At 51.9% G+C, this 24,453-nt stretch overlaps 1 protein-coding gene across 1 annotated transcript in view; it reads right to left on the bottom strand.

Annotated features, from left to right (window-relative positions):
* The window catches only part of LOC146822369 (uncharacterized), a 163,901-nt gene extending 144,131 nt beyond the window's left edge, over positions 1–19,770 (bottom strand). The window contains exon 1 of the mRNA XM_085613456.1: positions 19,682–19,770. The gene's annotated coding sequence lies outside the window, so the exon portion shown is untranslated. The remainder of the gene's footprint in view (positions 1–19,681) is intronic.
* Between the last annotated feature and the right edge of the window lie 4,683 nt (positions 19,771–24,453).

The following is a 24,453-nucleotide window of genomic DNA, read 5'->3' on the forward strand; positions in this document are numbered from 1 at the left end:
CCGGGTGGGCTTCCCCCGAGAGGTCGTCAGCGACCGAGGCACAAACTTTATCTCGAAATATATGAAGTCCCTCTGGCAACAGTGCGGGGTCACCTACCGATTCACGACCCCCTATCACCCTCAAGGGAACGGACTAGTTGAGCGATTCAACCGCACACTCAAGGGAATGATTGGGGGATTGGAAGAGCCCCTCCGTCGCCAGTGGGATGTACTACTTCCGTGCCTCCTCTTCGCCTATCGAGAAGTTCCCCAGAAGTCCCTCGGCTTTAGCCCTTTCGAACTCCTGTACGGGCACCCTGTGCGAGGGCCCCTCAGCCTAGTCAAAGAAGGTTGGGAGATGGCCCCCCTAAAGACCCCTCCAGACGTCTTCAAGTACCTCCTGGCACTACGAAATCAGACCCGGCGCTTCAGGGAAATGGCAAAAGCGAATCTCGAGGCCAGTCAGGAGGACATGAAAAAATGGTACGATCAGAATGCCTCTTCCGTCGAATTCGAACCTGGTCAACAAGTGTGGGTGATGTCCCCCACCGAACCATGTGCCTTGCAAGATAAGTGGACGGGGCCCTTCAAGGTGGTTGAACGCAAGAGCCCCGTCACCTACCTCATCGACATGGAGTCCCCCCGGAACCCCCTCCGGGTCCTCCACACCAACAGACTCAAACCCCACTTTGTGCGCTCGGAACTCAGCCTCCTGATGGCTACAGACAGTGGGGCGGAAGAAGACTCCGAGCCCCTCCCTGATCTCCTGAAGACCCAGGAGAACGACGGTTCCGTGGACGGGGTCCGGCTCTCCGATGCCCTCACCCCAGAGCAACGCCAGGGCTGCCGGAACCTCCTGCTGCAGTTTGCTACTCTGTTTTCCCTCACCCCAGGGATCACCCCTTGGTGCTTGCACGACGTGGACACTGGGGACAGTCCCCCTATCCGACACCGGGCCTACCGCGTACCAGATCGGGTGCGGGCCTGCATCCAAGAGGAAGTATCCAAGATGCTCACGCTCGGGGTCATCGAGCCCTCGGACAGCCCCTGGGCCAGCCCGGTCGTGCTGGTCCCCAAAGCCGCTGCCCCCGGCACCACTCCTGAACTTCGATTCTGCGTCGACTATCGGGGCTTGAACGCTGTCACCCGGACCGACGCTCATCCTATCCCCCGAGCGGATGAATTGATCGACCGCCTGGGGGCCGCCCGCTACCTCAGCATCTTCGACCTGACAGCGGGCTACTGGCAGATCGGTCTCACACCCCGGGCCCAGGAACGGTCCGCCTTTTCTACCCCCGATGGCCACTACCACTTCAAGGTCATGCCCTTCGGCATGAAGAATGCCCCAGCTACTTTTCAACGTCTAGTGAACCAGGTCTTGGCGGGGCTCGAAGAGTTCAGCGCCGCCTACCTGGACGATATCGCTGTGTACAGCCGCCACTGGTCCGACCACCTCCACCACCTCCAAGAGGTCCTGCAGGCCCTCCAGCGGGCCGGCCTCACGATTAAGGCCGGCAAGTGCCAAATTGGTCAGGGGTCCGTGACCTACCTCGGACACCAGGTAGGAAGTGGTCTGGTGGCCCCTCTGCAACTCAAAATTGCTGCCATCCAGTCCTGGCAACCCCCAGTCACGCAGACCGAGGTCCGAGCCTTCTTGGGACTCACCGGCTACTACCGGCGGTTCGTGAGGGACTATGGCAGCATTGTGGGGCCCCTCACGGGTCTCACGTCCAAAAACCACCCGAAGAAGATTAACTGGACCCCCGACTGTCAAGCGGCCTTCGAGAAGCTGAAGGCCGCCCTGTGCACCGCCCCTGTGCTCCAGGCCCCCGATTACAGTCGGGAATTCATTGTACAAACGGACGCCTCCGACCACGGCATCGGGGCGGTTCTTTCCCAGCTGAACCCCGAGGGTCTTGACCAGCCGGTGGCCTTCATCAGCAGACGGCTCCTGGCCCGAGAACAGCGCTGGAGCACAATCGAGAGGGAGGCCTTCGCAGTGGTGTGGGCCCTCAAAAAGCTCCGGCCCTATCTCTTCGGTACCCACTTCCGGGTGCAAACCGATCATCGACCCCTGCAGTGGCTAATGCAGATGCGGGGGGAAAACCCAAAACTATTACGCTGGTCCATCTCCCTGCAGGGAATGGACTTCACTGTGGAACATCGACCGGGCCAAGACCACGCCAACGCAGATGGCCTGTCACGCTTTTTCCGCCTCGACGAGGAGAGTCCCCAAGAGGATGGGTGACTCTCCCCGCCTTCAGCTGGGGGGGACGCATGTTGGACAGGCCACATGAAGGGCTTGCTCCCTCCCCGCATGACAGGGCCCAAGCCCCGGACTCCCAGGTGTTAACCCCAAGAGCAACCCGCACCCCGTCTCCCAACGGAACTCCTGCCCCCGGACAGCCATGTATCATGGGGCCGAACCACTACCGGCTCCCCCGGCCGGATCAGCCGCCATCTTGGGCGCTGCGCCACGAGGCCGCATGGCCCCGGCTCGACCCTAACCCAGGGCCTGGCCGGCCCCGACATCCCGGCACCACCATCCACCCAGGAGGTGAACGGACCACTTGGCAGGTCAATGGGAGAAAGAAGCGTCGAGGGCTCTCCCCCGCCAGGTGCCGATCACCCTCCAGCTCCCCCAGGCGCTGGCTCCACCCCCCCGCTGGGTGTCTGGACTCCCTCATCCCGGACCCCCCGACCTCCAAGTGCGAGGGTCCGGACATCAAAGGGCGCCAGACCTATAACTAGGGCCGCTCCAGAGCAGGAAGGCAGTTGTATCCTGGAGTCGAGAGACACCGAGAGAACTCAGCCTTGACGGACTACTGGCGCTGCCGTAGCCCTGCCTTGTGAACTATCGTCCGGCCTGCTGGCGCTGCCGCGGCCTTCTGCATCATCCATCCTCGTCGGGATCTGCTGGCGCTGCCGCGGACCGTTGTAATGACCACCTTCATCGGGACCTGCTGGCGCTGCCGCGGACCGTGTAACGACCATCTTCACCGGGACCTGCTGGCGCTGCCGCGGACCGTTGTAACGACCACCTTCATCGGGACCTGCTGGCGCTGCCGCGGACCGTGTAACGACCATCTTCACCGGGACCTGCTGGCGCTGCCGCGGACCGTGTACCGACCATCTTCACCGGGACCTGCTGGCGCTGCCGCGGCCCGTCCAAGCTAGAACACCGAGCTCGAGGATTGTGAGCTATCCATCATACCATCTCAGCTACCAGACTGGTAACCAGACTGTCCCGCTACCCCCTTTCCCCAAACCAAGAGACTCGAATCGAGGGGACCCCTGAGTCCAGACCTCCTTGTACCATTTCATCGTACCTTAAGAAATCACCTATAAAGAACGCTAAACCTTATCCTTGTGTGGTGTATATCTGTGGGGGGGAAGTTATTCATCTGTACGATCGCTGGAGACGGCTCTCCCCGGAGACCTCTCCCCTTGTCCTCGGCCGACCCTCCCGGTCCGTCTAACAAGATGGATTCACTTGATGCGTTCTCCCCATATTTTGGGGAGCGTCCCCAATTTGCACTCAATTCTCTTTGAATAAAGTTATTCGAAGGCTGTAAAGTTCTTCACAAATATTTGTGTTTGTTTTATTTGCTTTTCATGATTAACGTGCTTTCGTTATTCGGTAGCATCCATTTAGAATAGTTAAAATCAAACTCATATATTTATAAAATAGATACGACCAATGTATTTCGGGAATTGCCCTTCATCAGGGGTTCATCCTAAAAAAATAGAAGAAAGTTGAGCTCAGTTCTATCAGGTGCATTGATTGAGTTTACAAAAGTCAATGAGCTATAAATAGTGAAGGTGGTTCCATGCTTATATCTCCGAACATCCATGTGAGGTATTCAACGAAAGCAAATGATGTAGTACCACATGTGTTACAGAAGGCAAAATACGTTTGTGTCCCTAAACTTGCGGTGGTTTGAATGCAACTTACTGTTGCCGTGTTAGAAAATTGCAGAATGATTGTAAACCCTTTTCCACCCAATTAGTATTTTGGAAGTATTGACAAGTTTGGACAAGGTTTAATCATGCCAGTTCTTTAAAACTCATGCTGGTGACCATACACAAACCGTGTCGTGAGCGCAAGTGTAAATTGCTAAAATGAAGGTGATTTACAAGCTCGTTTTTACACGGTTGATATTTCCCTAATTTAAACCTTCGGAAGAACTTGACCAAGTGTTGCCAGGATTTAGTCGTGCCCATGCTTGAAAACTCATGCTGGTGACCATAAATTACCCGTGATATAAACGCGAGTGAGAATTTACTGAAACAGTAAGGGATAGTTACAGACGTGTGTCTATATATTCAGTATTTTCAAGGTATAACTTGAAAAATAGCATTGATTCATGTTACCAATGAGTAATGTTGCCAAAGCTTAAAAACTTTCGCAACAGTGCTCGGTCTTACCCATTCAAGTGCGTGAAGTTAGGAAAAACAGTTTCCACAATACCGTGGTTACGGTGCTCTCATGTGTGCGGTGAACAGGATATGAATGTGCGCTTAATTCGGAAGAGTATGAACATGAGTGATAGGTCGGAACTACTGGGTAAATGAGAATACAGGAAAGACTCTAGGTAGGGACGCTCTAGTTGTACGAATGATATGTTTATAAAGGCAGGTGTACAGACGTAAATAAAAACAGAGAAAAGACTCTTGGTGATGGTCACATCTGGCGGTGTATACTAATGGTGAAAAGGTGAAGGTAAAAAAAACGGTATACTAAGAAAGAAAGCCTACTACATCAGTATTTCCATAATTTTTCTGCTTTTTTCACACTATCAAACCAGCTAAAACTCCTTTTCATGATGTACTATAGAAAACAACAATGTGATAACTGTAATGACAAATATTATCACTTCCCATGAACATTTGCAGAGTTCTGAATATGTAGGAAATTTGTGATATGACATATATATTCACTGGAGAATACATTTGATAAGTACACTGCCTATCACTTTTGTTAAAAAAATTCTGCTCCAATTTTGTGTGTGTTCTGTCCCTCAGGCGATTATATTGTTGTCATAAGAAACAGCTTAAATCCATACGTTCATGAAGACCTCTGGGATTAACGGTGACCAAATAAATAATACAAAAGGTTTCTCTTTGAAGTAAGAATTGTGTAATGTCTCTTCCCTGTATATTAGCAACTATATTAAGGTTGAAGTGACTGGCAACAGTTGATTTCTTATTCTTCCTGCGGATGTTGCTTTTATGTTCGTTGAGGCTTATCTTAATTTTCCTCTCTGTTTTTCCAACATACGCATATCCACATGGGCATTTCATCATGTAAACCACATTGCTACTATTGGATGTGACTGTCACTTTTAGTTTGATAATGGTGCCTCGGGTGGAGTGGAGTGGAGTGGAGTATTGCCTTGAATGATGGAATTACTACTTCCACAATTCATACAAAGTAAAGTACCATGATGATTTTGTTGTTTTTCCTTATGTGTTTTGTTGAGAATTTGTTTCAGATTCTTTGTACGTAGATAAAGAAATCTAGGTTAGTGTTCAAATATGCCTTTGAAGTCCTTTTCCATTCTTAACATTGGTCAATATTTCAATATGGTGTTCTTAATCCTGCAACTATGAGTGGAGAACTTGGATACGAAAGCCAATCTATTTTCATTTACTTTCGATGAGTTTGTGTTGGTTAGCAAATCTCATGATGTATAGAAAATACATTGATGATATTTTCATATTATGGAAAGGATCACACCAGGAATGAACAAAAGCCATTGAGAAACTCAATACAGTGGACAAAAGAATTGGATTCACCTTTACCATCAGTAAAGAACAGATCACATTCCTAGATACCTTAATCACAAAGCAAGATGGGCATCTTACTACAAGCGTGTACACCAAACCAACCGACCGGAATAATTTACTCCATTACAACAGTTTTCACCAACCTTCACTAAAAAAAAAAAAATCACTTGCCGTTCTCCCAAATACTAAGGTTAAAATGAATGTCATCAAATGAAAAATTGTACAATGATAGCCTGATTACCGCAGTTAAATAATTTAGACAACGGGGCTACCCTGAAACCATTTAACAGGAGGCGATTCATAAGGCACAAAACAAAATGCGCGAGAGTTTGCTGACCAACACAAACTCATCAAAAGAAAAGGAAAATAGAATGTGTTTCGTATCCAAGTTCTCCACTAGTAGTTACAGAATTTAGAGCGCCATATTGAAATATTGGCCAATGTTAACAATGGAAAAGTACTTCTTAGTCATATTTGAACACCGACCTAGATTTGTTTATCTACGTACAAAGAATCTGAAACAAATTCTCAACAAAACACACGAGGAAAAGGAACAAAATCATAGTGGTACTTTACTTTGTATGAATTGTGGAAGTAGTACTTCCATCATTAAAGGCAATACTCCACTCCACTCCACCCGAGGCACCATTATCAAACTAAAAGTGACAGTCACATCCAATAGTAGCATTGTGGTTTACATGATGAAATGCCTTTGTGGATATAAGTATGTTGGAAAAACAGAGAGGAAAATTAAGATAAGCCTCAACGAACATAAAAGCTACATCCGCACGGAGGATCAAAAATCAACTGTTACTACTCACTTCAACCTCAATAATCACAACATAAGTCAACTTAGGTTTTTGATCTTGGAAGAAGTTCCTAATATACCGGGAAGAGACAATACACAATTCTTACTACAAAGAGAAACCTTTTGGATTAATTATTTGGACACTGTTGATCCCAGAGGTCTTACTGAACGTATGGATTTAAGCTGTTTCTTATGACAACAATATAATCGCCTAAGGGACAGAACACACACGATATAGGAGCAGACAAAAGTAATATTTAGTGTACAAATGTATTGTCCAGGGGATATATATGTCATATCACAAAATTCCTACATATTCAGAACTCTGCAAATCTTCATGGAAAGTGATAATATTTGTCAATTACAGTTATCACATTATTGGTTTCTATAGCACATCATGAAAAGGAGTTTTAGCTCGTTTGATAGTGTGAAAAGAGCAGAAAAATTAAGGAAATGCGGATGTTGTAGGCTTTATTTCGTAGTATACCGTTTTTTGACCTTCACCTTTTCACCATTAGTGTACACCGCCAGACGTGACCTTCACCAAGAGTCTTTTCTCCGTTTTTATTTACCCCTGTACACCTGCCTTTATAAACATCACTTCCGTACAAGTAGAGCGTCCCTCATCTAGAGTCTTTGCTCTATTCCCATTTACCTAGTAGTTCTGACATATCACACACGTTCATACTACTCCGGAATAAGCGCACATTTATATCTGGTTCACCGTACACATGAGAGTACCCGAACCATGGTATCGCGGAAACTAGTTTTCGTAACTTCATGCACTTGAACGGGTAAGTCCGAGCACAGTTGCGAATGGTTGTTAGCTTTGACAACATTCCTCATTGGTAACATGCATTAATGTTATTTTCAGGTTAAACCTTGAAAATACTGAATATATAGACACGTGTCAGTAACCATCCCTTACCGTTTCAGTAAGTTTTCACTCACGTTTATATCATGGGTAGTTTATGGTCACGAGCATGAGTGTTCAAGCACGGGCATGACTAAATCCTGGCAACACTTGCTCAAGTTCTTCCCAAGGTTTAAACTTGGGAGATATCAACCGTGTAAAAAAGAGCTTGTAAATCACCTTAATTTTAGCAATTTTCACTTGCGCTCACACCGCATGAAAAGCAAATAAAAATAATAAAAATAATATTTGTGAAGAACTTTACATCCTTCGAATAACTTTATTCAAAGAGAATTGAGTGCAAATTGGGGACGCCCCCCATAATTTTTGGACAGCGCATTAAGTGAATTTTCCCATCCTCATACTCAGGAGGATTCACCAATCAGCACCATTAAAAAAGCCTAACTTAACTCACCCAGCCTACCAGTGAGTGCATGAGTCCAACAATCAGGTCAATTGAAAAGTTAAAGATGGAAAATACATAAAGGATGGGAGGTGGAGGGAACAGAGAGAAAGAGGAAGCTGTAGGAGAGCGGGGGACATAGGGGAGGGAGGGTGAGCCAGAGAGGGGATGAGAGGGGCAGAGGGGAGAGAGAGCAAGAGAGAGAGGGGAAAGAGAGACAGGGAGAGGCAGAGGGGAGAGCGAAAGAGAGAAAGAGCGAGAGAGAGAGGGGCAGAGGGGCAGAGAGCAAGGGGCAGAGGGGAGAGAGCGAAAGAGAGAGGCAGAGGGAGATGGGAGAGAGGGGCAGAGGGAAGAGAGAGAGTCAGAGAGAGAGGGGCAGAGGGGAAAGAAAGCAAGGGGCAGGGGGAAAGAGAGCGGGGGGCAGAGGGAAGAGAGAAGAGAGAGCGAGGGGCAGAGAGAGAGAGAGAGAGAGAGAGAGCGAGGGACAGACAGAGAGAGAGAGAGAGAGAGCGAGGGGCAGAGAGAGAGAGAGAGAGAGAGCGAGGGACAGACAGAGAGAGAGAGAGAGAGAGAGCGAGGGGCAGAGAGAGAGAGAGAGAGAGAGAGAGCGAGGGGCAGAGAGAGAGAGAGAGAGAGAGAGAGGGGCAGAGAGAGAGAGAGAGAGAGAGCGAGGGGCAGAGAGAGAGAGAGAGAGAGAGAGAGAGAGAGAGCGAGGGGCAGAGAGAGAGAGAGAGAGAGAGAGAGCGCGAGGGGCAGAGAGAGAGAGAGAGAGAGAGCGCGAGGGGCAGAGAGAGAGAGAGAGCGCGAGGGGGGGAGAGAGAGAGAGAGAGAGAGAGAGAGAGAGAGAGAGAGAGAGAGAAAGGGAGCAAGGGGCAGAGGGAAAGAGAGCAAGGGCAGGAGGGAGGCAGAGAGCAAGGGGGAGAGGGAAGAGAGCAAAGGACAGAGGAGAGAGAGAGAGCGCAAGGGACAGAGGAGAGAGAGAGAGAGAGAGAGAGAGCGCAAGGGGCAGAGGGGAAAAGAGCGAGGGGCAGAGAAGAGAGAGAGCAAGGGGCAGAGGAAAGAGAGAGAGAGAAAGGGGCAGAGGAGAGAGAGAGAGAGCAAGGGGCAGAGGAGAGAGAGAGAGAGAGAGAGAGAAAGGGGCAGAGGAGAGAGAGAGAGAGAGAGAGAAAGGGGCAGAGGAGAGAGAGAGAGAACAAGGGGCAGAGGAGAGAGAGAGAGAGAGCGCAAGGGGCAAAGGAGAGAGAGAGAGAGCAAGGGGCAAAGGAGAGAGAGAGAGCGCAAGGGGCAAAGGAGAGAGAGAGAGCGCAAGGGGCAAAGGAGAGAGAGAGAGAGCAAGGGGCAAAGGAGAGAGAGCGCAAGGGGCAAAGGAGAGAGAGCGCAAGGCGCAAAGGAGAGAGAGAGAGAGCGCAAGGGGCAGAGAGGAGAGAGAGAGCAAGGGGCAGAGGGGAGAGAGAGAGCAAGGGGCAGAGGGGAGAGAGAGAGCAAGGGGCAGAGGGGAAGAGAGAGAGAAGGGCAGATGAGAGAGAGAGAGAGAAGGGCAGATGAGAGAGAGAGAGAGAGAGAGAGAGAGAAAGGCAGAGGGGAGAGAGGGGCAGAGGAGAGAGAGAGAGAAGGGCAGATGAGAGAGAGAGAGAGAGAAAGGCAGAGGGGAGAGAGGGGCAGAGAGGGGAAGAGAGAGAGAGGGGAAGAGAGAGAGAGGGGAAGAGAGAGAGGGGCAGATGGGAAAAGAGCGAGGGGCAGGGGGAAAGAGAGCGAGAGGCGATGAGAGAGAGAGAGAAGGGGAGAGAGAGGCAGAGGAGAGAGAGAGACGGGCACAGAGGGGAAGAGAGAGGGGGAAGAGAGAGAGGGGCAGAGGGGAAAGAGAGCGAGAGGCGATGAGAGAGAGAGAGAGAAGGGGAGAGTAGGGTGACCAACAGTCCGTAAATTTCACGGACAGTCCGTAATTTTGGCCGTCTGTCCGTTGTCCGTGAAGGAATCTTTAACGGACGCCATTTGTCCGTAATTTTAACCGGGCACCGGTCGCACCACCCTAAAGCCGGCACAGCTTCCACCCACCTCCCTGCATGACTCCGATGCTGTTGAGATCGGTTGTAACAGACTCCGATTCAGTACAAAAGCTCAGATACCCAGCAGCATTGGAGAGGCACAGTGGGATGGCAACCCTCACACCTTCAGCCCGTGATGAGCTGTTAAGAGGTGTTTGAAGGTGACTGAGAGGGAGGGGCTGCAGCTTTAGGCGCAGGGGCATCTATTCAGATGCAAACAGCCCTGAATGCGTCATTTCTCTGCAATTTAGAGGGGCCTCACATATTCCCTTTCTGCCCAGGGCCCCTAAAATCGTAGAACCGGCCCTGATTACACCTGATTACACGGAGGCAGCACGCGGTTCTGTTCACAGAGCTTAATTACTGTTACTAAATTGTAAGCAAACCTCGGTTCTTCAAACATGCAGTCTATAATGTAATAAAATTAAGAAATGGCACAATCGTACCCACACTGATTAACAAAGTATGGAGGACAATCAGTTACATCAGTTCTCTTGGAGTATCTCCTTTAAGTACTGTATATCACAGTGGGGGGTGGCAAAACTAACATTTTAGAAAGAGAGCCTGTCGTCTCGTTGTCTTGTCCAGGAGGGGGTGAGGAACCCTACCCCACCCTGGAAGAGACCAAGATGATACTAGAATACTGCATGCCCACCCCTGTGCCCACCCTGGTGGATCCTGTTCCCCCTCCTGTGATGGCTCCTGCCCCCCCCAATGATGGCTCCTGTCCCCCCATGTGGTGGCTCCTGTCCCCCCTGTGGTGGATCCTGTCTCCGCCCTGGGTGGCTTCTGTCCCAGTCCTGGAATGGCTCTTGCAGCGAGGGTGAAGTTCTTGATGGGCCTCTTCTCAAAAAGGCTCAGCTCAAAATTAATTTGAAAAGGTGAGCGAGTGAGTAAGTGAAGGGATGGGTGGATGGCTGGATGAATTAGTGAAAGGGTGAATGGATGAATGAAAGATTGAATAGATGGATAATGAGAGAGGATGGATGGATTGATGAGTGAGTGAGTGGAAGGATGGATGAGAGAAAAGGTAAATAGCTGGATATATGGGTGGAAGGGTAGCTGGATGGGTAAAAGGGTGGATGGATGAGTGAAAAGGTGGATGATGAGTGAGTGAGTGGGTGTATGGATGAGTGAAATGATGGATGGATTGATGAATTGATAAGTGCAAGGGTGAATGGATGGACGGATGAGTGAAAGGGTGGATGTAAGTATGGATGAGTGAATGAAAGGGAGGGTAGGTGGACAAAAGGATGAATAGATGAGTGAAGGAGTGAAAGGATAAATGGATGAGAGAAAGGATGGATGAGTGATAGGGTCAATGGATGGATTCATGAGTGGATGAGTAGATGGATGGGTGGGTGGATGGATGGAAGGAAGGATGGCTAAGTGAAAGGGTCGATGGTGAGAGAAAGGGAGGATGGTTGAAAGGGTGGAAGGGTGGAAGGATGAGTGACTGGGTGGATGGATGAGTAAGTGAAAGGATGGTTGGATGGGTGAAAGGGTAAATGGCTGGATGGATGAGTGAATGGATGGATGGTAGAAGAATGGATGAGTGTACAAATGGATAGGGTGAAAGTGTGGATGGATGGATGAGTGAAAGGATGGATGAAGGGATGGATGAGTGAAATGATAGATGGAAGGATACATGATGGATAGGTTTGCGAATGGTTGAATATGTTTGGATATGGCTGGGCTTAATTATATACTATTGCACGACCTCCTCTGATGTGTCTGTAAAACTTACCTATTGTCCTGAAGTTTTGTCCTGTATTTTGACCCCCTGTCCTGAATTTGTGTCCTGAATTTTGACCCTGTTGGACAGGCCACATGAAGGGCTTGCTCCCCCCCCGCATGACAGGGCCCGAACCCCGGCCCTCCAGGTGTGACCCACAGAAACAACCCGCACCCCGTCTCCAGACGGGACTCCTGCCCCCGGACATCTAGGTATCATGGGGCCGAACCACTACCCGCTCCCTCGCCCGGCCCGGCCGCCATCTTGGGCACTGCACCACGAGGCCGCGTGGCCTCAGCTCGACCCTAACCCTGGGCCTGGCCAGGCCCCGACATCCCGGCACCACCATCCACCCAGGAGGTGAGCGGACCACTTGGCAGGTCGATGGGAGAAAGAAGTGTCGATGGCTCTCCCCCGCCAGGTGCCGATCGCCCCCCAGCTCCCCCGGGCGCTGGCTCCACCCCCCTGCTGGGTGTCTGGACTCCCTCATCCCGGACCTCCCGACCTCCAAGTGCGAGGGTCCGGACATCAAAGGGCGCCAGACCTATAACTGGGGCAGCTCCAGAGCAGGAAGGCAGTTGTATCCTGGAGTCGAGAGACACCGTGAAGAACTCATCCTTGACGGACTACCGGCGCTGCCGTAGCCCTGCCTTGTGAACTATCATCCTGCCTGCTGGCGCTGCCGCGGCCTTCTGCATCCTCCATCCTCGTCGGGACCTGCTGGCGCTGCCGCAGACCGTGTTACTACCACCTTCGTCGGGACCTGCTGGCGCTGCCGCGGACCGTTGTAACGACCACCTTCACTGGGTCCTGCTGGCGCTGCCGCGGACCGTTGTAACGACCATCTTCACCGGGACCTGCTGGCGCTGCCGCGGCCCGTCCATCTAGAACACCGAGCTCGAGGATTGTGAGCTATTCATCATATCATCGCATCTACCAGATTGGTAACAAGACTGTCCCGCTACCCCCTTTCCCAACCAAGAGACTAGAATCGAGGGGACCCCTGAGTCCAGACCTCCTTGTACTATTCTATCGTACCTCAGAGATCGCTTATAAAGAACGTTGAACCTTATCCTTGTGTGGTGTACATCTGTGGGGGGGGAAGTTACTCGTCTGTACGATCGCTGGAGACGGCTCTCCTCGGAGACCTCTCCCCTTGTCCTCGGCCGACCCTCCCGGTCCGTCTAACATTGGTGGCCAGCGGCGCGATCCGAATCAACGCGTAATCGTACAGAGAGTAGCTCACCCCACGACGAAACCACAATGTCAACCAAAGAGAGCGGATCCACCGAGAAATTCCAGATGGAGAAATTGGAAGAGTACAGCCATCGTGAATTAAAACAATTCTGCATTGAACTAGGCATTGCTACCACCGGCCTGAGTACCAAAGACGATTTCAAACACGCCATTGAGTCGTGGGCAGAAACCGGGGCCGCCAGATCCCCGGACCAAAACATTGCAGCATCAGAGAACACCACGGCTCCCGGAGAGCGAGGAACGGGCCTCTCGCAGGAAGAGATCCAAGAGAGGGAAAAAAACAGACTACATGAGTTAGAAATGGCACGGCTCAAAATGGACGGTGAACTAAAATTAGCCGAACAAAAACTGAACCTAGAGCATCTGCGGCTCCGAGAAGAACGGGAAGAAAAACAGAGGCAGAGAGAGCTCGAAGAAAAGAGATTAGCATACGAACACGAGCGCAAACTGGCAGAAATAGACCTACGGAAGCAGAACAAAGAACTGGAGGTGCCCGAGCGACAGTGCACCCCGGGGGCGACAGAAAAGAAAGTCCACATCCCCAAGGATGTCGTGCGAGAGTATGTCCGAGAGGACGACATACAACAGTGGTTCAAGGCCTACGAGATCGCCATGACCTCCCACCGGATCGATCGAAGTGACTGGGGAGCCGGTCTATGGGGAAGGTTCGTCAATGAGGGCCGCGATGCCCTGTTACAGCTCCCAGACCATCAGATGTCATCCTATGACCACATGAAGGCTGCCCTCCTCACCCGATATGGGCTCACACCCGAAATGTACCGCCAGAGGTTCCGAGACTGCACCCGGATCCCAGGTACAACTTGGGTGGAATATGTCAACTATTTCAGCCGAGCCTTCGAGGGTTGGATCAAGGGAAGCCACGTAACGACCTACGAGCAACTTTTTAATCTCATGGTGTGGGAGCACCTCTCTAACAACTGCTTCATTGAGCTCAGGCAGCACCTCCTCGACAGTAAATTGACTGACCCACGGCAACTAGCCGCCGAAACTGACCGGTGGGAAAGCACCCGAGTGGGCCGGAGAGGGCCGCACGAACAGAACCGGAACAACCAAGGTCAGCACCATCCCCGAGGAGGGGGAGGAGGCCAGGGACGAGGAAGAGACACCGTCCCAACCACTCCCGCTGCCAGCACCCCGCCCCCGGCCAGCCGGGGCCACCCCCCGATGTGCCCGGGGTTCCGAGCCAATGTCACGTGTCACCGATGCCAGCGAGTCGGCCACTACGCCAATGACCCGAACTGTCCACAGAACCAAACTCCGAGACCCCGCCAGGTAGCTGCCGCCGCCCTGGGGGGAGAACAAATCTCCGAAGAACAGGAAGAATACGAGCCGGAACAACAAGAGTGGGAACCGGCCGCCATGGTTCTAGCGTGCCTAGGGGGGAGAGACATGGTCCTGCGGGCCCCCCTACCCGCCAACACCAGAAAATATAGTCAGTGGGTGAACATTAATGGACGCCGGGCCGAAGCATTACGTGACACGGGGGCCAGTGTGACGGCCGTCCGCTGTCACCTGGTAAAACCAGAGCAGATCCTGCCGAACATTCTCTGCCCCGTCCGTTCAGCCGACAATTCGGAGAGTCTATGTCGAATGGCCTGCGTCCCCTTCGAATGGGGAGGAGTCTCCGGCATGTTGAAGGTAACGGTCCGAGATGATGCCCCCGTGGACTGTCTCCTGGGGAATGATCTTGAGAGTTCCCCGTGGGCCGCCGTAAAAAGAAGAGAGCACCTGGGGATGTTGGGCCTCCCGGACTGGGCATGCGTAACCACCCGGTCCATGGCCGCCCGTGCCATCCCCCGACCAGAAGAACCAGAATGGCCAGCACCTCCTCCCCCGATCACTCCAGGAGAAGACACCGACCCCCCAGAGCAAACCCCCGAAGGGCTCGCTCAGCCCCAGGACCTTCCCAACCTGGCTCAGTGGCGTCAAGAAGGGGGGCCCACCCAGGAACAGTTCCGTCAAGAACAAAAGACCTGTCCCTCCCTCGAGGGACTCCGCCAGCAAGCCCTCGCCCAGAGCGCAGGGGACACCACCGGAGCCCATTGGATCTATTGGGACAACGACCTATTGTACAGTGAACAGAGAATCGCGGAGTTAGGGGCCAGTCGAGTGCTGGTGGTGCCCCTCCGTTTTAGAGACTTCCTGTTGAATTTGGCCCACGATGTCCCTCTGGCTGGAGACCTGGGCCAGGACAAAACCTACAGTCACCTGGTGACCCACTTTTTCTGGCCAAAGATGAGAAACGACGTCCTCAACCACTGCCGGTCCTTCCCCACGTGCCAGGCCAGCGGGAAGAGCGGCCGCAAACTCAAAGCACCTCTGCAACCCTTCCCAGTTGTCACCATCCCGTTCGAGAGGGTGGGAATAGACATTGTGGGGCCCCTGGACCCCCGTACAGCACAAGGACATCGGTTCATCCTGGTACTAGTGGACCACGCCACCCGCTACCCCGAGGCTGTGCCCCTGCGCACTGTAACAGCCCCGGTGGTCGGCCGGGCCTTAATGGGGATCTTCTCCTGGGTAGGCTTCCCCCGAGAAGTCGTCAGCGACAGAGGCACAAACTTTATTTCGAAGTATATGAAGTCCCTCTGGCAACAGTGCGGGGTCACCTACCGATTCACGACCCCCTATCACCCCCAAGGAAACGGACTAGTCGAGCGATTCAACCGCACGCTCAAGGGAATGATTGGGGGGTTGGAAGAGCCCCTCCGTCGCCAGTGGGATGTGCAACTTCCGTGCCTCCTCTTCACCTATCGAGAAGTCCCCCAGAAGTCCATCGGCTTTAGCCCGTTCGAACTCTTGTACGGGCACCCTGTGCGAGGGCCCCTCAGCCTAGTCAAAGAAGGTTTGGAGATGGCCCCCCTAAAGGCCCCTCCAGACGTCTTCAAGTACCTCCTGACCCTACGCAATCAGACCAGGCGATTCAGAGAAATGGCAAAAGCGAACCTTGAGGCCAGTCAGGAGGACATGAAAAAATGGTACGATCAAAATGCCTCCTCCATCGAATTCGAACCTGGCCAACAAGTGTGGGTGATGTCCCCCACCGAACCATGTGCCTTGCAGGACAAGTGGACGGGGCCCTTCAAAGTGGTCGAACGCAAGAGCCCCGTCACCTATCTCATCGATATGGAATCGCCACGGAACCCCCTCCGGGTCCTCCACACCAACAGACTCAAACCCCACTTTGTGCGCTCGGAGCTCAGCCTCCTGATGGCTACAGACAATGGAACGGAAGAAGACTCCGAGCCTCTCCCTGATCTCCTAAAGACTCGGGAGAAAGATGGTTCCGTGGACGGGGTCCGGCTCTCCGATGCCCTCACCCCGGAACAGCGCCAAGGCTGCCGGGAACTCCTGCTGCAGTTTGCTACCTTGTTTTCCCTCACCCCAGGGGTCACTCCCTGGTGCTTGCACAACGTGGACACTGGGGACAGTCCCCCTATCAGACACCGGGCGTACCGCGTACCAGATCGGGTACGGGCCTGCATCCAAGAGGAGGTATCAAAGATGCTCACGCTCGGGGTCATCGAGCCCTCGGACAGCCCCTGGGCCAGCCCGGTCGTGCTGGTCCCCAAAGCTGCTGCCCCCGGCACCACTCCTGAGCTCCGATTCTGCGTCGACTATCGGGGCTTGAATGCTGTCACCAGAACCGACGCTCATCCCATCCCCCGAGCGGATGAATTGATCGACCGCATGGGGGCTGCTTGCTACCTCAGCATCTTCGACCTGACAGCGGGCTACTGGCAGATCGGTCTCACACCCCGGGCCCAAGAACGATCCGCCTTTTCTAACCCCGATGGCCACTACCACTTCAAAGTCATGCCCTTCGGCATGAAGAATGCCCCAGCTACTTTTCAGCGACTGGTGAACCAGGTCTTGGCGGGGCTCGAGGAGTTCAGCGCCGCCTACCTGGACGATATCGCTGTGTACAGCCGCCACTGGTCCGACCACCTCCACCACCTCCGAGAGGTCCTGCAGGCCCTCCAACGGGCCGGCCTCACAATCAAGGCCAGCAAGTGCCAAATTGGTCAGGGGTCCGTGACCTACCTCGGACACCAGGTGGGAAGCGGTCTGGTGGCCCCTCTGCAACTCAAAATCGCTGCCATCCAGTCCTGGCAGCCCCCAGTCACGCAGACCGAGGTCCGAGCCTTCTTGGGGCTCACCGGCTACTACCGGCGGTTCGTGAGGGACTATGGCAGCATTGTGGGGCCCCTCACGGGACTCACATCCAAAAACCACCCGAAGAAGGTCAACTGGACCCCAGACTGTCAAGCGGCCTTTGAGAAGCTGAAAGCCGCCATGTGCACTGCCCCTGTGCTCCAGGCCCCCGACTACAGTCGGGAATTCATCGTGCAAACAGATGCCTCCGACCATGGCATCGGGGCGGTCCTCTCCCAGCTGAACTCCGAGGGACTTGACCAACCGGTGGCCTTCATCAGCAGATGCCTCCTGGCCCGAGAACAGCGCTAGAGCACCATCGAGAGGGAGGCCTTCGCAGTGGTGTGGGCCCTCAAAAAGCTCCGGCCCTATCTCTTCGGCACCCACTTCCGGGTGCAAACAGATCATCGACCCCTGCAGTGGCTAATGCAGATGCGGGGGGAAAACCCCAAACTATTGCGTTGGTCCATCTCCCTGCAGGGGATGGACTTCACTGTGGAACATCGACCGGGCCAAGACCACGCCAACGCAGATGGCCTGTCACGCTTTTTCCGCCTCGGCGAAGAAAGTCCCCAAGAGGATGGGTGACTCTCCCCGCCTTCAGCTGGGGGGGACGCATGTTGGACAGGCCACATGAAGGGCTTGCTCCCCCCCCCCCGCATGACAGGGCCCGAACCCCGGCCCTCCAGGTGTGACCCACAGAAACAACCCGCACCCCGTCTCCAGACGGGACTCCTGCCCCCGGACATCTCGGTATCATGGGGCCGAACCACTACCCGCTCCCTCGCCCGGCCCGGCCGCCATCTTGGGCACTGCACCACGAGGCCGCGTGGCCTCAGCTCGACCCTAACCCTGGGCCTGGCCAGGCCCCGACATCCCGGCACCACCATCCACCCAGGAGGTGAGCGGACCACTTGGCAGGTCGATGGGAGAAAGAAGTGTCGATGGCTCTCCCCCGCCAGGTGCCGATCGCCCCCAAGCTCCCCCGGGCGCTGGCTCCACCCCCCTGCTGGGTGTCTGGACTCCCTCATCCCGGACCTCCCGACCTCCAAGTGCGAGGGTCCGGACATCAAAGGGCGCCAGACCTATAACTGGGGCAGCTCCAGAGCAGGAAGGCAGTTGTATCCTGGAGTCGAGAGACACCGTGAAGAACTCATCCTTGACGGACTACCGGCGCTGCCGTAGCCCTGCCTTGTGAACTATCATCCTGCCTGCTGGCGCTGCCGCGGCCTTCTGCATCCTCCATCCTCGTCGGGACCTGCTGGCGCTGCCGCGGACCGTGTGACTACCACCTTCGTCGGGACCTGCTGGCGCTGCCGCGGACCGTTGTAACGACCACCTTCACTGGGTCCTGCTGGCACTGCCGCGGACCGTTGTAACGACCATCTTCACCGGGACCTGCTGGCGCTGCCGCGGCCCGTCCATCTAGAACACCGAGCTCGAGGATTGTGAGCTATTCATCATATCATCGCATCTACCAGATTGGTAACAAGACTGTCCCGCTACCCCCTTTCCCAACCAAGAGACTAGAATCGAGGGGACCCCTGAGTCCAGACCTCCTTGTACCATTCTATCGTACCTCAGAGATCGCTTATAAAGAACGTTGAACCTTATCCTTGTGTGGTGTACATCTGTGGGGGGGAAGTTACTCGTCTGTACGATCGCTGGAGACGGCTCTCCTCGGAGACCTCTCCCCTTGTCCTCGGCCGACCCTCCCGGTCCGTCTAACAGACCCTTTGTCCTGAATTTTTACACTCACCGTCCTGAATTTGCACCAATGCCAGTTGGTCACCCTAGGGGAGAGAGAGGCAGAGGAGAGAGAGAGACGGGCACAGAGGGGAAGAGAGAGGGGGGAAGAGAGAGAGGGGCAGAGGGGAAAAGAGCGAGGGGCAGAAGGGAGAGAGAGCGAGGGGCAGAACAGCCGTCACATTTATACCAATAAAGCCCACTTTCACCGGTCCCCCGCCTTCAAAGCCCCCAGGAAAGGGGGGCGTGGCAGTGGGAAAAGCTAAACTCCCCTGTTTTAATTAGCTGTATCCAGCGTGACCTCAGCGGCAAGGTATTGGAGCGCTTTTCATGAGCGCCAGTTACAGACCTGCGAACCGGAGCCAAAATGTCAGTGTGAGGAGGGGCGGGGCCTGGGGAGGGGCGGGGCCCGGGAGGGGGCGGGGCCTGAGGAGGGGCATGCCTAGTGCAGAGACGTACCCAAGAGGAACTTTTGCCCCCACCCCGCCTCCAAGCTCCCTAAAAAAAAAAAAAAAAAACTTGGCAGTTCTAAGTCTCTGCAGTGCTTTTGCGTTTCAGCTCATTGTGGCACCTTGAGTTGACGGGCCTGCAGTTACATTACACGGGCACATTCACATTTATTTCAGGCGCCGGGAAGGTAAGTGATTTACCCAAAATCACAGTATGTGGAACAGACGCCGAGACTCAAACCTGGTCTCCCAGCTCTAGAGCTCCAAAGTCGGAAGCTCGGGCCCCTTCGCCACAATTACACGGTCAACAGAAGAAGGGAACAAAACCCCGTCACTCAGTACCTTCCCCGGCCTCCAACCCTCCCACATCGACAACTCACCTGCAGCAGATCACACGGCGCGCTCACTTCACGCAGCACTTCGGGATGAAAATAACTCCCCTGTCTGTGTCTGGCATCCAGGGGTTATGTGGTCCCACCCCTGCCATTCCACAGTGACGTCAGAGGCGCTTCATCCAGTGGGGTGGGCAGCCGGGGGCGCCCAGAACTCCCTCCAGTCACCTCCACTAGACCCGAAGGTGAGAGGTTGCAGGACGGAGGGATAAGGGGCGAGCCTATTACGAAGCTTGTTTTAAAAAAAAAAAAAAAATCCAGGAATAAGCGTTAAGAAGATGTCATTATAAATACATTGTATACATTAAGGCAGATCTTTTAACACGTCCCCAGCCTCCCTCGCACTCTGATTGACAGGCGTGAGTGAGCCCGGGTCATTTCTAAAAGAGAAACAGAGATATGGGGGGAACAGAGACAAGAAAAGCTGAAAAACAGACCCCAGAGAGCGCTTCCTACGGCGGATATTTTACCCTCTCACAGCTGCAGCTCTGCCACGGACAGTGCAATACTCCTCTCTGTGAGAAGAGGATACAAACAAGCATTGGCGCTGTGATTACAGGCTCTGTAAAGACAGGGCTCAGCACTGGGGACTGTCTGGTAATTCAGAGCCGAGGCAACGAGTCTGATCTGATCTCAGATGTTTATTCCCAGATCACCTGCTGGATTACAACACACAGGGAGCTCAGTTACAGGGATTACTGCCTGGCACTCTGCTGGATTACAATACACAGGGAGCTCCGTTACAGGGATTACTGCCCGGCACTCTGCTGGATTACAACACACAGGGAGCTCAGTTACAGGGATTACTGCCTGGCGCTCTGCTGGATTACAACACACAGGGAGCTCCGTTACAGGGATTACTACATGGCACTCTGCTGGATTACAACACACAGGGAGCTCAGTTACAGGGATTACTGCCTGGCACTCTGCTGGATTACAACACACAGGGAGCTCCGTTAAAGGGATTACTGCCTGGCACTCTGCTGGATTACAACACACAGGGAGCTCAGTTACAGGGATTACTGCCTGGCACTCTGCTGGATTACAACACACGGGGAGCTCCGTTACAGGGATTACTGCCTGGCACTCTGCTGGATTACAACACACAGGGAGCTCAGTTACAGGGGTTACTGCCTGGCACTCTGCTGGATTACAACACACAGGGAGCTCAGTTACAGGGATTACTGCCTGGCACTCTGCTGGATTACAACACACAGGGAGTTTAGTTACAGGGATTACTGCCTGGCACTCTGCTGGATTACAACACACAGGGAGCTGAGTTACAGGGATTACTGCCTGATACTCTGCTGGATTACACACAGGGAGCTCCGTTACAGGGATTACTGCCTGGCACTCTGCTGGATTACAACACACAGGGAGCTCCGTTACAGGGATTACTGCCTGGCACTCTGCTGGATTACAACACACAGGGATCTCAGTTACAGGGATTACTGCCTGGCACTCTGCTGGATTACAACACACAGGGATCTCAGTTACAGAGATTACTGCCTGGCACTCTGCTGGATTACAACACACAGGGATCTCAGTTACAGGGAATACTGCCTGGCACTCTGCTGGATTACAACTAGGGCTCCCGGTTTTATGGTATTTATTTTTTTGCCATTTCCGTCTGTATTTATCCATATTTATTTTTCGGGCATTTTTTCTGTATTTATCCACATTTATTTTTGCCACAAGCAAAAGGACGCTACAGCTAGTATTTTTCCACATTTATTTAAATTGACAATGCACACATGCACTCAGTTGTTATTGGTCAACACTATACATTCACCTGAAAACTTTGCCATTTGCAAAATGTCCCAAATATGCTTAAAAGTGCTATCACAAGCCATTTGTCTCAGAGCCTTGCAGTTTCTGTCATCGGCAGAGTGCCACATCCTTTCCCCCACTGAACATCATACTGCCCCACAGAGAGACATGACATCACAGAACAGGGTAGCTGATGTACCCACACGAGTGGGAACGCGATCAGCTGTAGAGGGACCACGAGACAGGAAGAAAAGTTATAGCTTGCCGTCTAGAAAGGGGGAGGGCGGGCACTTTTTATATCCACGTGTCAAGCACCGTCTCTGCATCCCCAGAGGCAGCTGCTGCCTCCCAGACCTGCTAATTCCATCAGGGAGCGGAGTCCCACCCTGTCACCAAATGCTCCATTGCTGTAATCGTGCACACAGGGCCGGCTTTAGTGCTGGTGGCGCCCTGTGCGACAATGTTTGTTGGCGCCCCCCCCCCCAATGACCACCTCCACCACGGATTCTCTCACTAGCACCCTTTAACAGTGACTCAGAGGCTATTATCAAGGATGGAGTTAAACTTATTGCCGGTTTAGCGGCAGAAAACTGCCGCTAAAGCGGCAATAATGGGCTTGATAATATGCCCTTGAGAATTCCCATAGAAGCCCATGTTCACACCAGAACATGGACTTCTATTGGAATTCGCAAGGGCATTTTATCAAGCCCATTATCACCGCTTTAGCGGCAGTTTTCTGCGGCTAAACCAGTGATAATTTTTAACGCCATCCTTGATAATATGCCCCCAAGTCTCCATAACCACACTCTCTCAGATGCATTGAATTAGTTATATAGCGCCACTCATACCAGAGTAGGGTGTCCGAGCACTTCGCATCACACACAAATTACACAGAGACAATCAATCATACCTGTGTAAATCAGTGTATAGGAAATGTTACATAAACCAAAGGACTAAGGGGCATATTAACTGGCCCCACATAGCGGTAGAAATATTATCACCGGCTATCGCTGAAATGATTGCCATGATAACGCTATATTAACAATACATAGCGCTATGGCGGCAATATTTCAGCGATAGCGGTGTTTACCATGGAACATTGCTGGTTTTCCAGCGATGTTCCATGGAAAACAGCTAAACCATTGCTGATACGACCCTCCACCTACCATTATTAGTATGCCTTAGTCTGAAATTTAACAGACGTTAAATTCCAGCGTTAAGGCCGAAGGTAGCGCAATTTTTTTCATCGCTGCACCTCCTTGTTAATATCGCGAAGCTGCCTTCGCGATATTTTCATGTGTTGTTTTCACAGCCACGCCTCCTTTGCATCTCATTAGCGATGCGAGGCGAGGCTGTGAAAAAACGGGCTCTACATCAAAGAAACACACGCTAGCGTGTCCCTGATGATATTGCGATATAATTATTGCCGCTTATCGCCCGAAAACGGACGCTAAAGCGGCAATAATTATATTTCCAGCCCTTGCTAATATGCCCCTAAAAGTGTAGGAGTCACATGTCATCCATACTGGTAGGCAGTATAGATTAAGAGTGCTTGGTGTGGAGAAGCACAAACTCGGAGTCGAAAAAGAAACAGCATAGTTGGGAGTTTTCTTTAATAATAAGAATCGATTTCTAGCCAAATTATCCCTTTTTGCAACATTAATCAATGTTCTAATGTACACTTTGCAGTGTGTATGCAGTTCTAGGATGAAAGTTAATAGCTCACTATTCTATATTAGGACTTTAAATTATAAATTGCAAGTAACAAACAAGCATTTACAATGCAACAGGTCTCGCATTTGTAAATTTTAGAGCTATCGTACACTAAAACTACGGACCCAAATCACTCCATTCCAATGCTCGCAAGACTCCAAGATTACATCAGGTGTGATAATGTAATGTTAGCACGTATTTGTTATCTTAGCTCATCCTGCTATCCTTACACACTTGGAATATATTATGACATTTATTCAGAATTAATAAGGGCAGAAGTTACAACTAAAAAAACTGCCTGCAGCACTGAGCCCATATACACTATAAGACGAGCATATTTTCAAATACAAATGCTGAGTTTTAAGCACGACGGCGTGCTTGTCTACAAAATCAGGAATTTTCACGCTCGCTGCTAACATTAGCTGCAATAGTAATTACGACCCAAATCACTCCATTCCAATGCTCGCAAAACTCGCAGATTACATCAGGTGTGATAGTATAATGTGAGCACGTAATTGTTATCTCAGCTCATCCTGCTATCCTTACACACTTGGAATATAATGTGACATTTATTGAGAATTAATAAGGGCACAAGTTACAACTAAAAAAACTGCCTGCAGCACTGAGCCCATATACACTATAAGACAAACATATTTTCAAATACAAATGCTGAGTTTTAAGCACGACGGCGTGCTTGTCTACAAAATCAGAAATTTTCACGCTCGCTGCTAACATCAGCTGCGATAGTAATTACGAGCCAAATCACTCCATTCCAATGCCGCAAAATAAAGACAGCTAAACCCTTCTAGTAAAATAAATACAACGACCTAAATAGCAGTACAACTCTTCCCGAAAAATAAATTAAAACAAAATAAATAGCAGAAATGGACCATCGTACACTAAAACTACGGACCCAAATAACTATATTCCAATGCTCGCAAAACTCGCAGATTACATCAGGTGTGATAGTATAATGTCAGCACGTAATTGTTATCTCAGCTCATCCTGCTATCCATACACACTTGGAATATAATGTGACATTTATTGAGAATTAATAAGGGCAGAAGTTACAACTAAAAAAACTGCCTGCAGCACTGAGCCCATATACACTATAAGACGAGCATATTTTCAAATACAAATGCTGAGTTTTAAGCACGACGGCGTGCTTGTCTACAAAATCAGGAATTTTCACGCTCGCTGCTAACATCAGCTGCGATAGTAATTACGACCCAAATCACTCCATTCCAATGCTCGCAAAACTCGCAGATTACATCAGG

The sequence above is a fragment of the Triturus cristatus genome, chromosome 6 (genome assembly GCF_964204655.1).
Source record: "Triturus cristatus chromosome 6, aTriCri1.1, whole genome shotgun sequence".
Taxonomy (NCBI): Eukaryota; Metazoa; Chordata; class Amphibia; order Caudata; family Salamandridae; genus Triturus; species Triturus cristatus.